This window comes from Carcharodon carcharias, chromosome 18, assembly GCF_017639515.1.
Source record: "Carcharodon carcharias isolate sCarCar2 chromosome 18, sCarCar2.pri, whole genome shotgun sequence".
NCBI lineage: Eukaryota > Metazoa > Chordata > Chondrichthyes > Lamniformes > Lamnidae > Carcharodon > Carcharodon carcharias.
The window spans coordinates 30,037,072-30,051,443 of record NC_054484.1 but is presented as its reverse complement, the minus strand read 5'-3'; positions in this window follow the sequence as shown (position 1 = coordinate 30,051,443).

The window sequence follows — 14,372 nt, the reverse complement described above, 5'->3', positions numbered from 1 at the left end:
AGATTGAGAAATAAGTTACTAAGGCATAAGGAATCCAGGGTTTTATGATTAGAAGGATAGAGTACAAAAACAAGCAAGTTGTTATGTTGAACCTTTCTAAAACACTGGTTTGGAGTATTGTGTCCAGTTCTGAGCATGTCACTTTTGGAAGAACGTGAAGGCAGTGCAAAGAGTGCAGTAGAAATTTACGAGAATCGTTTCAGAGATGAGAGACTTCAGTTACGTGGATAGATTGGGGCACTTGAAAATCAGCCTCTGATTCACCCGCCACGGCACCATATGTAAAGTGCAGCCGTGCACACGCCTCTCGGTGCTTCCAGCCCACGACTGCTGCACAGAAGGCATGGCCTCGAAAGGCAAGAAGACTGCAACTCCCATGACGCATCCCTGGGACGCCTTCTGGACATGGTTGGAGCCCACTGTGATGTCCTCTACACCCAATCTGGCCGCAGGAGGCCCATCAATGTCTCCACTCAGCTTGGTAAGTGCCAACGCTGCACGGGGAAGAGAAGGTTAAAAGAAGATTTAATAGGCATGTTCAAAATCATGAGGATCTGTACAGAATAGATAGAGAGAAACTGTTCCCATTGGAAGAAGGGTCAAGAACCATAGGACACTGATCTAAGCTGCTTGGCAAAATAACCAGAGGCGACATGAGAAAAAAGCTTCAGCTCATGCAGCGATTTGTTAGGAACTGGAATGCACTGCCTGAGAGTGTGGCAGAGGTGGATTCACATGGTTTTCAAAGGGTACTGGTTAATTATCTCAAGAGGAAAGATTTGCATGGCTATGGGGATAAGGCAGACGAACGGGACAAACTAAGTTGCTCTTGCAGAGAGCCAGTACAGGCATAAGGGTCCGAATGGCCTCCTTCTGTGCTGTAACTATTCAATGATTCCATAACGTTGATTTATACTTTAGAAAGGTACGGCACAAGTAGAGTTTATTGCTGACTGTCTTATGTGGTGTTGGGCGGAATTTTCCCAGATTTGCACTAAGTGTGGTAGCAGGCGGGTAAAACGACATTTTAACCGTCGGCGGTGATGATGGGTTTTCACATCGTATCATCCCAACCCGCCACATTATTTATGCACTCCCGGGAAACACGCCCTTTCCATGGCGGGCGGGCTCTCATTTGTCTGCCCGCCATCACCCCACCGCTGTATCACGCCAGACATCACGTTTAAAGTCCAGCCACAAGCACACATCTCAGTGCTTCCAGTTCACCACTGCTACACTGAAGACAGGAGGCCCTGAAACTGAAGAAGAGTGCAGCCCCCCAGGTTCAGCGACATACCACTGGAACGCCTTTAGGATGCCGTGGAGTCCAGCCGAGATGTCCTCTACACCCGCTCTGGTCGTGGGAGGAGCAGCAACATCACTAAACCAGCTTGGGAGATGTTAGCAGCAGTGGTCAGCATCAATGCCCTTCAAAAGAGGACAGCCACCCAGTCACAAGAGGATGAATGACTTCCTCCGTTCCGCCAGAGTAAGTCACTCCTCTCATCACTCTCAACTACACACTCACAAACCCATCACGCATCCAACAGGGCCCTCACTCACTGACAGTTCAAGGGGCATCACCATTCACTCTCTCACACACCTTCATTGTCCTCATCCGTTCCCTGAGACCACTCACTGCCCACACATGGTAGGCATATTTATCATCTGGTCTGGAAGGCATCCTGCTTGCACTTACTCCATCTCTATTCATGCAGGACAAGCTGGCACACAACAAGAGTGAGAGGTCACAGACCGGTGGAGAAATGCCTGAAATCAAGGTCCTCACCGACTTTGAAAACTGAGCCATCCAGCTGGCCATTGATGATCTGGACCGTTCCGGTGCTGATGGTGAGGTTGGCGCTGCTCTGCCAAGTGAGGATCCAGCAGAGCAACGTACATCAGACAACCATGCTGTGAGTGATGTGTCCTGTTTCACAGGCCACTGCCATGCACTAATTATCTCCCCTTGCTTCCGCAGGGACAGCTTAGACATAGCTAATGGAGTCCATGACCCAGGGCCTTCAATCAAGCTCCAAAGAAACCTCTGAAGAGGAAACTGGAGGCACCCTCCTTGAAATCCCATCACAGTGCTCACCCACACCCTCCACCAGTGCAGAGAACACACACCTCGGTTGGACCTAGCTTTAGAATAGCCTCAGGATCACAACCTGGTAAGCACTTCGCACTGTCTGATCCACAGCAGGTGGCGGCAAGGACCTCCCTGGCATCTGGCACTCGAAGGACTGCTGGAGGCCAGTAATTTGCTGAGTCCGTGTCAGATGATGAGCCTCTGGACTCGGTCATGTCACAGTTGCTGGAACTGTAAAGGCAAGCTCAGGAACATCAGGAAAGGATGTCCGCTGAACTCCTCCGATTGCAAAGCATGATGGAGGATTCCTTCAGCCTTCAGGCTGAGGTGATAGCGTCGATATACCAATGCACTGAGGTCAACACTTGTAGGATGGCGGCCACCATGGAGGCCTTGGTCCAGGACATCGCTCTTGCACTGCTGCACAGGCTCAACTCCATCACTGACACCATAGTTGGCCACCAACAGTGTGTACATGAGAGGGGTGCCGGGCAGCCCAATCTCACTCCAGCTGTCCCTTCTCCTCAAGGAGTCAGCCTTGGGCCCTCGGGCACCCATTGGGAGGGGGATCAGCAGGTGCACACTCCAGGGCCATCCTCCCAGGTGCCTCCGAGAGTGACCAATCCAAATCCCCTCTTCCTGTGACCTCAGTAGCTCCAGCTCCACAGGCCAAGGAGGGTGCTGCTGCCACACAGCAGAACCCTGGAAGCAGGCCGGGGCCCTCAAAGTCTCGGCCCTCTAGAGGACGCCCGCCAAGGTCATCACAGACAGTCAGCAGGTTGCCTTCACCTCGGCTGTAGATGTCCAGGGAGCAACAAGACATAATGGCAGGGTTAGGAAAGTTAAGAAGATTTGTTGCACAGCCTGGGCACGGGCATTAATCACTTGTACATAATGTTCACTGTTATCAATAAACTCCCAAGAATGTCTCCCTACCTATAACTCCTTGTTCTGTTCAGCAGTGTTCTTGTCACTCAGATGTGAAACCTCTCTGCACAAGATAAAGGCAGGTGTCTCAGTCCAAGGCCTCTTCCCTGTACTCTGTGCAGTCTTCAGACCACAGTGATGGTCCAGCCTCACACTCCCTGGAAACATTACTGATGCCAGTACCTCGGCAGTGCTGGTAATTGCTGCCAGAATGTAGTGGGCAAGCGCCACAAAGTTCTCTCGTTGTCTCGGTGTGTTCTCTAAGGTGGGGCTGACCCTCATCTCTTCAGCATCTGTGACCAGTAATGCTGTGCTCCTGAAGGGGTCAGGTGCTGAAGGTGGACAAAGGATCAGATGCTCCTGACTGTGTCATGGCTGTGTCTTTATGAATTGACCCTGATCACAGAGCACAAGCGAGCTGCCCTCGGCCAGACATTCTCAGAGGCTGTGTGAAGATCTATGAAGTGTCCTCACCGCATGTCAGCATCATCCTCCAACAATCGAGTATCTATTAGGGCCTCCACTGCGTCTCCATGACAGGAGCCTTATCACAGAGGGTATTCACACTTCCATAAGCCAGACTGGAGTCAAACATTCACAGGTACAATGTGAGGATCTATGGGGTCACCTCACTGCATGTCATCATCATCCTCCATAAATCTAGCAGATATGAGGGCCTCCTGAGCATGCCTGCCTCGTCTGGCCAGTGCGAGGGCTTCATCGCTGTCATCGTTGCCTTCAAGGACCTCCTCACCCTCATCCCCGTCAGTGTTCTCCTCATGGGAGGAGATGTGCAGCTCCTCCATCTCCTCCTCAGCCAGCTCCTCACCCCGTTAAAACAACAGGTTGTAAAGGGCACAGCAGACGACAATGATGTGTGACACCCTCTGCGGACTGTATTGCAGGGCTCCACCAGACCGGTCCAGGCACCGGAATCTCATTTTCAGCATCCTGATGGTCTGCTCCAACAAGTTGCAGCATGAGCCTTGTTATACCTTCATTCTGCTGCAGTCTGAGGCCGCCACATGGGTGTCATCAGCCATGGCCCCTGGTCCCCGAGGAGCCATCCCTGCAGCTACTGTGGACCCTGGAAGACTCCAGGGATCTGTGACCCACTGAGAATGTAAGCGTCATGCACACCACCTGGAAACCATGCAAACACCTTCAGGATGCATTTCTGGTGGTCAGCTGCACATTGAGCTAATAGAAGCCCTTGTGGTTAACGTAGCCCACTGTGTGTTGCCATGGAGATCTGAGCACATGGGACTTCAGTCGATTGCATCCAGCACCTGTGGGAAACCCGAGATCTGGGTGAATCTAATTGCTGTTGCATCCTGGCTGTCCTGGTCCCGGGGTAAGTGTACAAAGTTGTGTGACCTCGCAAAGATGGCATCTGTGACTTCTTGGATGTATTTGTGTTTAGAAGCTTTTGAGATCCCACAGAGGTGGAGCCATGAAAGGAGTCACTGGCATGGAAATTGAGCGCCGCTGTCAGTTTCACGGCCATTGGCAGTGGATGCCCTCCATGTCCCCATGGCACCAAATTCTGCAGTAGCTGGCAGATGTGACTGACCAGTTCCCTCGACATGTGCAGTCTTTGGCAACACTGGTTCTCGGTCATCTGCAGGAATGACAAGCAGTGTCTATAAACCCTGGATGTCACGAGGCGCCGACCAGTGAGGGCTCACTGTGGCTGTTCAGCAGCATGTGCTGGAGCCCCAGCCACCCCTTCTTCCTGAGGTTGCTGCTCCTGCCTCTGCACAGCCAGGAGCCTCAGTCGCTCTCTCCTCCATCTTCTTCCTGCTCTGTAGGCCATCAGGCATAGAGCTAGTTCACCAGCCTCCATGATCCTGATGTACTCCTCCTGCAGGATGAAAGAGAGAGACATGTGGTTCACATGGGTGTCCTAAGGACTTGTCCTGGTTAAGTCTGAAGGCCCCTTAACGCTTCCCGGAGAGTGCTGGCCACCACTTGGATGGACAGAGATTAGTGCGCTGCATGGTTGCCTGAAACCCCACCTACCTCCGCCTCACTCCACCTGACTGATTGGCACAGCTCTGCCCACCGGGGACTGCATGCTGTGCTCTCAGCTCAGACGCAGGCATTCTCCTAAACCGCACTGCAAGTCTGCCCTGTCAGCTTGAACCATGGGGAAAGCTGACCCAAACCAGGATGCTGACAGTGCAAGAGTCTGTGAGCACCTCCAGCAATGACTGCTCCATAGCCAGCTTTAGTGTGCAGTCATCCAACTATTCTGCAGTCCACTAAAATGCTCATGACTTTGCCGGTGGATGGGAGCAGGATTGGGCGGGGGGGGGGGCGGGGGAGCGGGGGGGGGGGGGGGGGGGGGGCACACGCGGCGGGGTGTTGGTGGTGAAAAGCTCTGGAGCACTTGGTGGCATTTTGATGTCTCTGCATTGCTGGAGTGGACAGATAAGCTAAGAGCCCACCCCCCAATCATATCATTGTAGCTGCGCCTGAACTGTCTCAGTTGTGGAAGAGTGGTCACTTTATACAGGTTTCCCTAATGTGTGGCCACTTCCGTCGCCCACCCTAAATGCTTGTGCACTCTACTTAATGGCTGGGCTGCCATGTCGCCCCCCCCCCGCCAACGTGGTCAGACGATCCAGCAAGGGGGCGGGGGAGACGATCCTGGCAGGCTGGCCTGATGATGATGATAGGCTGATGTATCACAATGACGTTCCCGACACCATCGGCAGGCTGAGCAGACAATCGCGAACTGGTTTCACGCCATCGTGAAATAACATTGAGTTCACAGTGCTCGCCAATATTAGCCCTTAAAATAAAGCAATTTGTGATGAAGAAGGGAAAGATCACGAGTTCTGATTCCCCACAAGTTGCTGGATAATTTTTGCCCTTCTGCCATTAGCCCATAAAATCTGGAAAAAAAAGGAATGACAATCTCATCATCAGCCTCACCTTTTTGTGTCATGAAATTACTGGAATTGAGCATTAATATGAATTAGTTTCGCTCCATTGTGGAGATAGGCATGTCCTGCTCCTCCGCAATTTTAAAGAGTCGTGATTCATGGCACCTCAGAGGAGTCATGAACCTTAGTCTGCAAGAGGGAGCCTTTTAAGAGGTGAGTTCAAAAGGTCCTCCTCATGCCCCCATGCCAGGCTATCCCCCCCCAAACAACACTTATGGCTCCTCATGCTAAACTATGACAGTTCCATGCCCATTAGCTTTTTTTTTGCACATCCTATTGTCACTACATTGGTTCTATACCCTGTAGTGACAATAGGATGTGTAAAAAAAAAGCTTTTTAAAAAAGTAATTTATTCATTACTTTCCACTATGTTTAAAAAAGTTATTTCACTACAGGGCAATAAAATTATCATTCATCTGGACTCTTTAAAGTATCTAGAAGAGAAAAAATAAGTCCTTGAAACCCCTTAACCTTGTGTAGGTAAACATTGTGAAACTGACAGCAGAAGTCAGAGAGCCCAGAAATACATTATTCGGATGAAACATCTGAGCCCCATAGAAAACACTGCTTGACTGACAGCTCTGGCTTCCTGATTTCACAATGTTTATTCACACAAGTTTAAGAGGTTTCAAGGGCTTGCAGTTTCTGTTATTGATGATTTAACGTGTCTTAATGATTGATACTTTTATTGCCCTGTTGGGAAATAACTTTTTTTAAAATAGTGGTTAGTAATGAATGAATTACTTTTTAAAGCTTTTTTTTAACACATCCTATCATCACTATAGGCTTCATTGGTTCTATACAGTGTATAGGGTGGGCCAATGGGCATGGAAGTGCTATAACTTGGCACAGGGGGTATGGGGCAATAATGATTGTTTGGGCATAGGGGCCATGAGGAGCTGTAGGGAATGGGTGGAGGGGCAGAATTTAACATGGAGCATGAGGGATAATTGAGGTTGTTTAGGGGGCATGCTTTGGCATGGGGGCATGAGGCAACATGGATGGGTCATGGGGAATGTGTGGAGCTGAGGGAGTGTGAGGGGTGAGGGCCTTTCTGTTTTTATTTTAATTGGGATGAAGTCCCACAGCACCGAGGCAGGCCTTTTAAACAGCCTGCCTCCACACCTGGCAGCTTCTGTGGCTGCCTCCAACCCTTTTCCAGGGTTGGCTGGCCTGTCTCCAGCTCGCACCCACCACTCCTGGCAATGAAAATCCCGCCTTTGCAGTCACTTTCTCCAAAGACAGGCGGGTCAAGCTGGGGATTTTCCCACCTCCCACTACCCGCCTCCAAAAATGAAAATCCAAGCCCATGGGCAGAATGTTGCCGTCGGTGAGCAAGGGGCGGGGCCTGCTCGCTGACGTGTAAAATGACACCGGGGGGAACCCCCAACGTCATCCCGCCCCATTTAAATTTTCAGGAAGGCGGGGACACAGCTAAATCAGCTGCGGGCCCGCCGACCTGTCAATGGCCAATTGAGGCCATTGACAGGATCATTAAAACAATTAAAGGACCTGCCCGGCCAACCTTAAGGTCAGTGGGCAGGCCAGGAGCCCCGGCAAGAATTAGAAAAAACATGAAAACTCATCAACCTTATTATGTAAATTATGAACACGTCCCATCTATCACATGAGGGGGACATGTTAGGGATTTTTGTTTTAGAGTTTTCATATTTTTAGAACTGTCAGCAATCTCCCTGAGGCAGCACTTAGCCTCAGGGAGATGTGTGCTCTTTGGTGCGCATACACGAAAGAGCGCACTCTCGCTTTTGGGGAATCCCCCCACCCTGCCCACACAGTAAGCGCATAGCGCATCCCACCAGACATCACGCTGGGCGGGCCTTAATTGGCCCGCCCACGCAAAATGGCGGCAGGACCCATTTCTCCAGCGGGGATCGGCTCCCCGCCCACCAGAGATTTGGCTGGGCCCACCCACCCGGCGGGCGGAAAATCCAAGCCCATGTCTTCATCTCTCTCATTTGCCTCATTTCCGCCTTTGCCTTTGGCTCTCAGATGCCCCATGGACATCAACATGCTTTTACCAACTCACATTTCCATCAATTTGTAGTTCAAAAATAAAATGACTTTAAGGATGAGGTTAAAAAAAAAATCCAATTTATGATGGTCACCATGAGATATGGCAGTCCAGTAATTTTTGGGCCATTGTTTTATTTCGTGCTATCTCAACTTTAAGTGGAATCAGCTGAACGCAGAATAAGAATATCTCATCAACTCATGCGAAAGGACAAAGATGTTCAGGATATAAAAATAGTAAACCTAATTGAAAAGTTTATGGAAACGTGAAATAATCTGTTATTTTGTTCCGTGCTGGGCCCTGGCACCTTGGATGTGTTTCTGACATTGACTGCGGCACTCCTGAATTGCCGCGCTGATCAGTTCTCCAGCAAACGTTGGTGTAAACTTGCCACAGAAGTTGCTCGATCTCACAATCATCTAATTCAAGACGTCTGGCGTCAATGCCATTGCTCCAGGAAATACCAGGCTATTGTCAATTTCCTGTTTTTATCCTGTTTTCAGTTCCTCTGCCTGCCCTTTTATTTTGATTCGACTGACAAGCTATTTTCGGTTTTACCTTTCAGTGCTGGAGTCGAACCCTCTGCAAAAACTTATTCCGTCTTTTATCCCTACAGACACTCTTGTTTCCAGGTTTTTATTTTGAACGACTTCAGCAGGCGTTTGTAACATCAACTCAATACTTTAATGTGTGACTGACCCCAAGGGGCTGGGTGGGGGGAGGGGTGGTTAATTTCAACTCCCACAGGATGAGTGAGAGGAGAGGCTCTGGGGAGGTGGGGAATAAATTTTTTTTTTAAAAACAGAAATCTGACCGCAACTTCCCTCCAACATGCCCTCTTCTGGTTTTAATGGAGGTGGTTTGGGGGATTGGATAACTGTCCTGCTTTCCAAAGGTGGGGCCTGAATTTAATATTTGCAGTGAGGTTGCATGCCTCTGATATTACTTCTAATTAAATTTTAAGCTGACTGGCCGGGTTACCAAGGCCTCGGGAAACCTGACAGCTGAAGGGCTGTGAGGACAAATAAATGCGACAGGCAGGTGACTTTCCAGCACTGCTTGTGGAGCCAGGAGGAACTGAATTGCTTCTCCCTGACTCTCAAAGCTTAGCCTTTAAACCAGCCTGCGATCAGACCTCAACAATTGGCTGAAACCTCCCCCACCGCCCCACCCCACCCCACCCCCATACAGCCCATGATTTAACAACCCACCCCTCATCTGATATCGTCCTCCCAAAATCAGAGTCAAGTGATCAGTCAACTACCATCACTATGATTGGGACCCCCTCCTCATGATTGGGACCCACCCTCCCTCCCCCAATTGGAACCCCCCCCCCCAACCACCGCACCTTTGCACTGTGATCAATATTCTGATGTCTGCTCCCCTCCTGATGCTTGACCCCGATATCCAGCTCGCACCTAACATCTGACTATATACCAATATCTGCCTACCCACTTCCCCGCATCACAATTATTATCAGGGCCAGTATATATAAGGCCTGCATACTTGAAATGAAACAAAATGTTATCTTTCAAGTCCAAACAAAATCAAGTCCAATTTTGCTGCAATTAATGTTCAGCTTCAGGCCAATGTCTGTAAAAGATACAACTTACTGAAAAACAATTTATATTTCTAGAGCTTTATTAACATAAGCTATGTCCCAAGCTACTTCACAGATGGGCATTAGAACAAATACTGAAGCAGAACGATAAAGAGAGGCTAAAGAAATGATTTTTGAGGAGGGCCTTAAAAGCGGATCAGGGTGGAGAGAGTTTCAGAGAACAGGATCAGTGCAGTTGATGGTTTAAGTACCAATGATGGGACGAAGAGAGTGGGAGGGTGTATTGGGGGCTGGAATCAGAGGAACGTTGCATTTAGGAGAGATGAGAGAGCTTTTAGTAGCCCGGCTGGGCAGCTGCATCCTTGTCTTTAAGTCCCTCACAACCCAGAGGGAGATTTTAAATACGTTGAAGAACAGGGAGTCAATTAAGATGGGGTGATGGACGAATATGGGACTTAGTGCGGGACACAATTTGAAGGCTGGGCTTGTGGAGGCACATTGGTACACTGGGCTCTGACCCAAATTATTCAAACGAGGTTGGCCAGGCTTAATAGCAGGATATACACTTAACATGCAAAGGCAAATCCATCGAGTCTACTCTAGTTTCAGTTGAAGCTGAAATTCCTGGCTATATATAAAGCACAGCTAATTTGTGTAGTACATGCTATCATTGTGCAATGCTATATATGACTCACAACCAGAGTGGTATTATTGTATATGTGGCAGATACCTAGAACTACATTAACCTTTGTACTTTGTGTTCAGTAGGTGAATAGCCAAAGGCTGTAGACTGTGGGAAATGCATTGCACTTGATGGAACGTTCCTTTCCCAAACTGTCCACCTGGTGGCAGTGGAGCTCTATTAGAAAGTGCCTTATTATCTGGTTTTCTACCCTTTTCCCTTGTCTCAATTTGTCTTTATCTCTCTTTGGCACATTCAATTTTCAGCAAGCATTGTTCCCCCTCTCTGGCCCAGCAACACTGAGGACAAATGCAGAACATCTCTGCCAGTCTTCACTGAGATCTGTCTAACCTGCTATCCAAGCTTTAGAAATACCAAATGGTACATTAAAGAAAGCATTTAGAAGGCGCCAAGAGATGGTTCTGTCTGTGCATAAATCTGATCACACTGAGACCAATTTGGGAGGATTTGTGTGAAATTGCACTTTTTGGTTAAAATATTTTACAATAAGATACCATATATTTCTGCTGCACTAGCCTATAATTGAGGTAAAAGAAGAAAGGTCAGTGCACTGAAGTGACTGAACCAAATAGAGTAGACTAAGCTATGAGACAGGCACTCAACCGAGTGGTTCTGAAAATGACTTAAAAATTGATAAGCTTACTAACTTCTGGAAAACTCCAAAAGTGAATTGTTGCTTTAACTGCAGTCATACTCTGCCACTGGCCCAAGAGCTGTGTTCTGCTGGCGTATGGTAAGCAGTGAAAGAGTGATAAGGTCATGTGAGGGCTTGGCACGAGGCAGCAATAAATGTTTAACAGATGGTCAAGTAGTACTTTGTGATAAGTATATGCAGCCATGCACCTTGTAAATGGTACTCTTGGATATCTTTGCCTTGGAAGTTTCCTTGAGATACGCCATCTTTTTCCAGGTGCAATGGAAATTCTACACAGCGACGACCCTGGATGTTATTCCCAGAAAAGCATGTTGCACTGTTGTCTTCCCAAGATGCTGCACTGGAGTGTCATATCACTCGATGGTGCAGTGGCCATCCTCACCCAGTGATGTAGTGGCTATTTTAAAAGCGGATATACCTGTATATTTTGTAGAATAATCTTTAGGAGATCCAGCGATATGCCTTCCTCCCAAAAGAATTAAAACCTCATTTTGGTAGATTTTCCAGCATTTTGGACTAGGTTGTTTATCTACACATAATTAATTTATGTGCGTACATAAGAACTTGAGGAAAAGGGGCAAGAATTGTCCAGACAGCATCTCAAACCTGCTCCACCGTTCAATAAGGTCAAGCCCAGCATTTTCTGTTCAGCTTGTGGGGGGCGGGCCCCGCATGCTGACACGTGAAATGACGCGCGGTGACATCGAGCGTGCGTCCCTTCATCACCGCAAATCACTCCGATCTTTCGTTCAGCGGGCCCGCACCGGAGTCAGCTGCACGCCCTCTGAACTGTCAAAGGCCTGTTAAGGCCATTAACACAGCAATTGAACTCAATGACAGGGCTGCCTGTCCAACCTTAAGGTTGGGGGGGGCAGGCGAAGAGCCCAGGTGGCTTTCACATTTTTCATGAAACCTCATCCACCGGCGGGATGAGGTTTCATGAAGGGTTTATTAAATTAATAAATATTTATTAAACATTTGATAAACACGTCCCAGTTCACGTGACGCTGTCACATGAGGGGACATGTGTAAATGATTTTTAACTTTTTTTATTTTGAAGTGTCAAATTCAACTAAATTTCCCTGAGGCAGCTCTGTGCCTCAGGGAGATTTCAGTGTCCTTTTGCGCACACAGGTAGCGCTGAGCGCTACCAGGTGTGCGTCACGCCAATTAAGGCCTGCCCACGTAAAATGGCGGCGCGCAGCTGATCGCGGGTGGCTGACGGTGGGGGAGGGTGGGGGGGGTGTGGAATTCTCCCCCATATGTTGATGGGGGTTAGATGAGGAGGATTGGAGGAGGTTGATTGGGACTGTAAACACCAACATGAACCTATTGTGCTTTGTAGTTACTTTGTAAGGGCTGGCCTTCTATCTTATTTTCACTTTCCCATCCTATCCCTATATCTTGATTCCCTTAGTGTCCAATAATCTAGCGATCTCAGACTTGAATATACTAAATAACTAAACATTCCAACTCTCTGGGGTGGAGAATTCCAAAGATGCGCAGCCCCCTGAGTGAAGAAATCACACCTAATCTCAGTCTTGCATGCCTGACCCTTATCATGAGACTATGATCTGTAGTTCTAGACATTCCAGCCAAGGGAAACAGCCTGTCAGCATTTACCCTGTCAAACCCGCATAAGAATTTTACACAACTTCATCATGTGCAAAACCCAAGCATGTTTATATTAAATATTAACATCTAATATTAATTAAAATGAATTAATATTAATTATAGACAAAACATGTGAGCTTATCTAATGACTAGCTACAGTGTACAAAACAAAAAACCTGCGCTGCTAGTCACCCATCACCACCAGCCACCTGTGGGAGGGAGGGAGGATGTCGATGCTCAGTCATTGAATACATTTAAGCCCAAGATTGACAGAGTTTTGGATACTAAGGGGGTTTTGGATAATTAAGGGGTGTGGGGATAGTGTGAAATGATGGAATTCAGCCAATATCATATTGAATAGTGGAACAGACTTGGAGACAAAATGGCCTATTCCTGCTTCTATTTCTTCTGCTCTTATGCCAAGGTAGAATGTAATTTCATATCGTTTACCTTGATTCTGATGAGATGTTAAACTGAGGGCTCCTGTTTGCCCTCTCAGGTAGATGTAAAAGGTCCTATGTCACTACTTCAAAGAGGAGCAAGGGAGTTCACCCCAGTGTCCTGGCCAATATGTATCCCTCAGCCAACATCACTGAAACAGATTGTTCATTATCACGTAGCTGTTTGTGGAAACTTGCTGTGTGCAAATTGGCTGTCATATTTCCTACATTACAACGGTAATTACACTTTGCAAGTACCTTTGTTGGCTGTAAAGGATGTCCTGAGGTGGTGAAACTTGCTCTAAATAACTGTGGGTTCTTTCTTTCGTTCTTTTATATATCTAGGGGTGATTTCAGTGCCCTACATGGAAATGGGGGCAGTAGCATGATGGGTGTTGCAGCAGAGAACTTAATGCCTCATTCCCACTGCTCCTCCAACCTCTAGCATTTTGGCCAGTGTCTTGAAGTGAGTGACACAGATGTCTGCTGCAAATGACCGGGCACCTTATTAACCCCTGCAAATCTGAATCTTTGGCTGTGAACTGAATCCTGATGTGATATTGAAGTACTGGATGGGTAGTGCATTGTGCTGCGTATGCTCCAGCCAGCGATGTATGGCAGAGGTAGGCATAACCAGTGGTCCTTAATAGTTGGAGGTTGTTCCATAAATCTCACAGGTAAAAGTTAATTTTTTTGCGGTGGGGGGTGGGGGGGTGTGTGGGGGGTGGTGGTGGTGGTGGTGGTGGGGTGGTGGTACCGAGGAGGAACAGTAACAACCCAGGTTTTTTATTCCCTCTGATCAGCAAGTTGCCTATCAGCACTCATTTAGTATTTGTAGGTCATCTATTATATTTAAATGAGGCCTAAAATGATAATACTTCAGGCTTTTGATCACTTCCATCAGGCAGACTGCAGGCTCATTAGACCCACCTCCTGCCCAGTGGAAGCAGCCACATGAAATATTACTCCATTGTCTCAAAACTGAAAATCAACGTACATATCGCATCGTCATCATCAACGGTCCCCCAGAATTGAGGATGATGTCCGCCAGGCTTGGTGAGACTTCAGGTGACTGAGGATCCCAATTCTGGATCCACGTGTTCTTCCGCAGTGTGGGGTATGTTGTTGTGCAGGGGAGTGGAAATCGCAGCCCCGGATTGGATTCCTTCTCCTTCCTCTGCCACTGCCATTCCACCTCGCTGTCAAGTCGCTGAGCCTCGAAGTGGCTTGCGCCTGGATGGTGCCATACCAAGCAATTGGCAGCATTCTCCTCCTGGTCAGTGGTGTTAATGCCTCCGTGCTTTAAGGTGACCTTGAGCGTATCCTTACACCTTTTCCTTTGGCTGCCCTTTGAGCGTTGGCCAATGGAGAGCACCTGCCAAGGGAGGTGGTTTGCG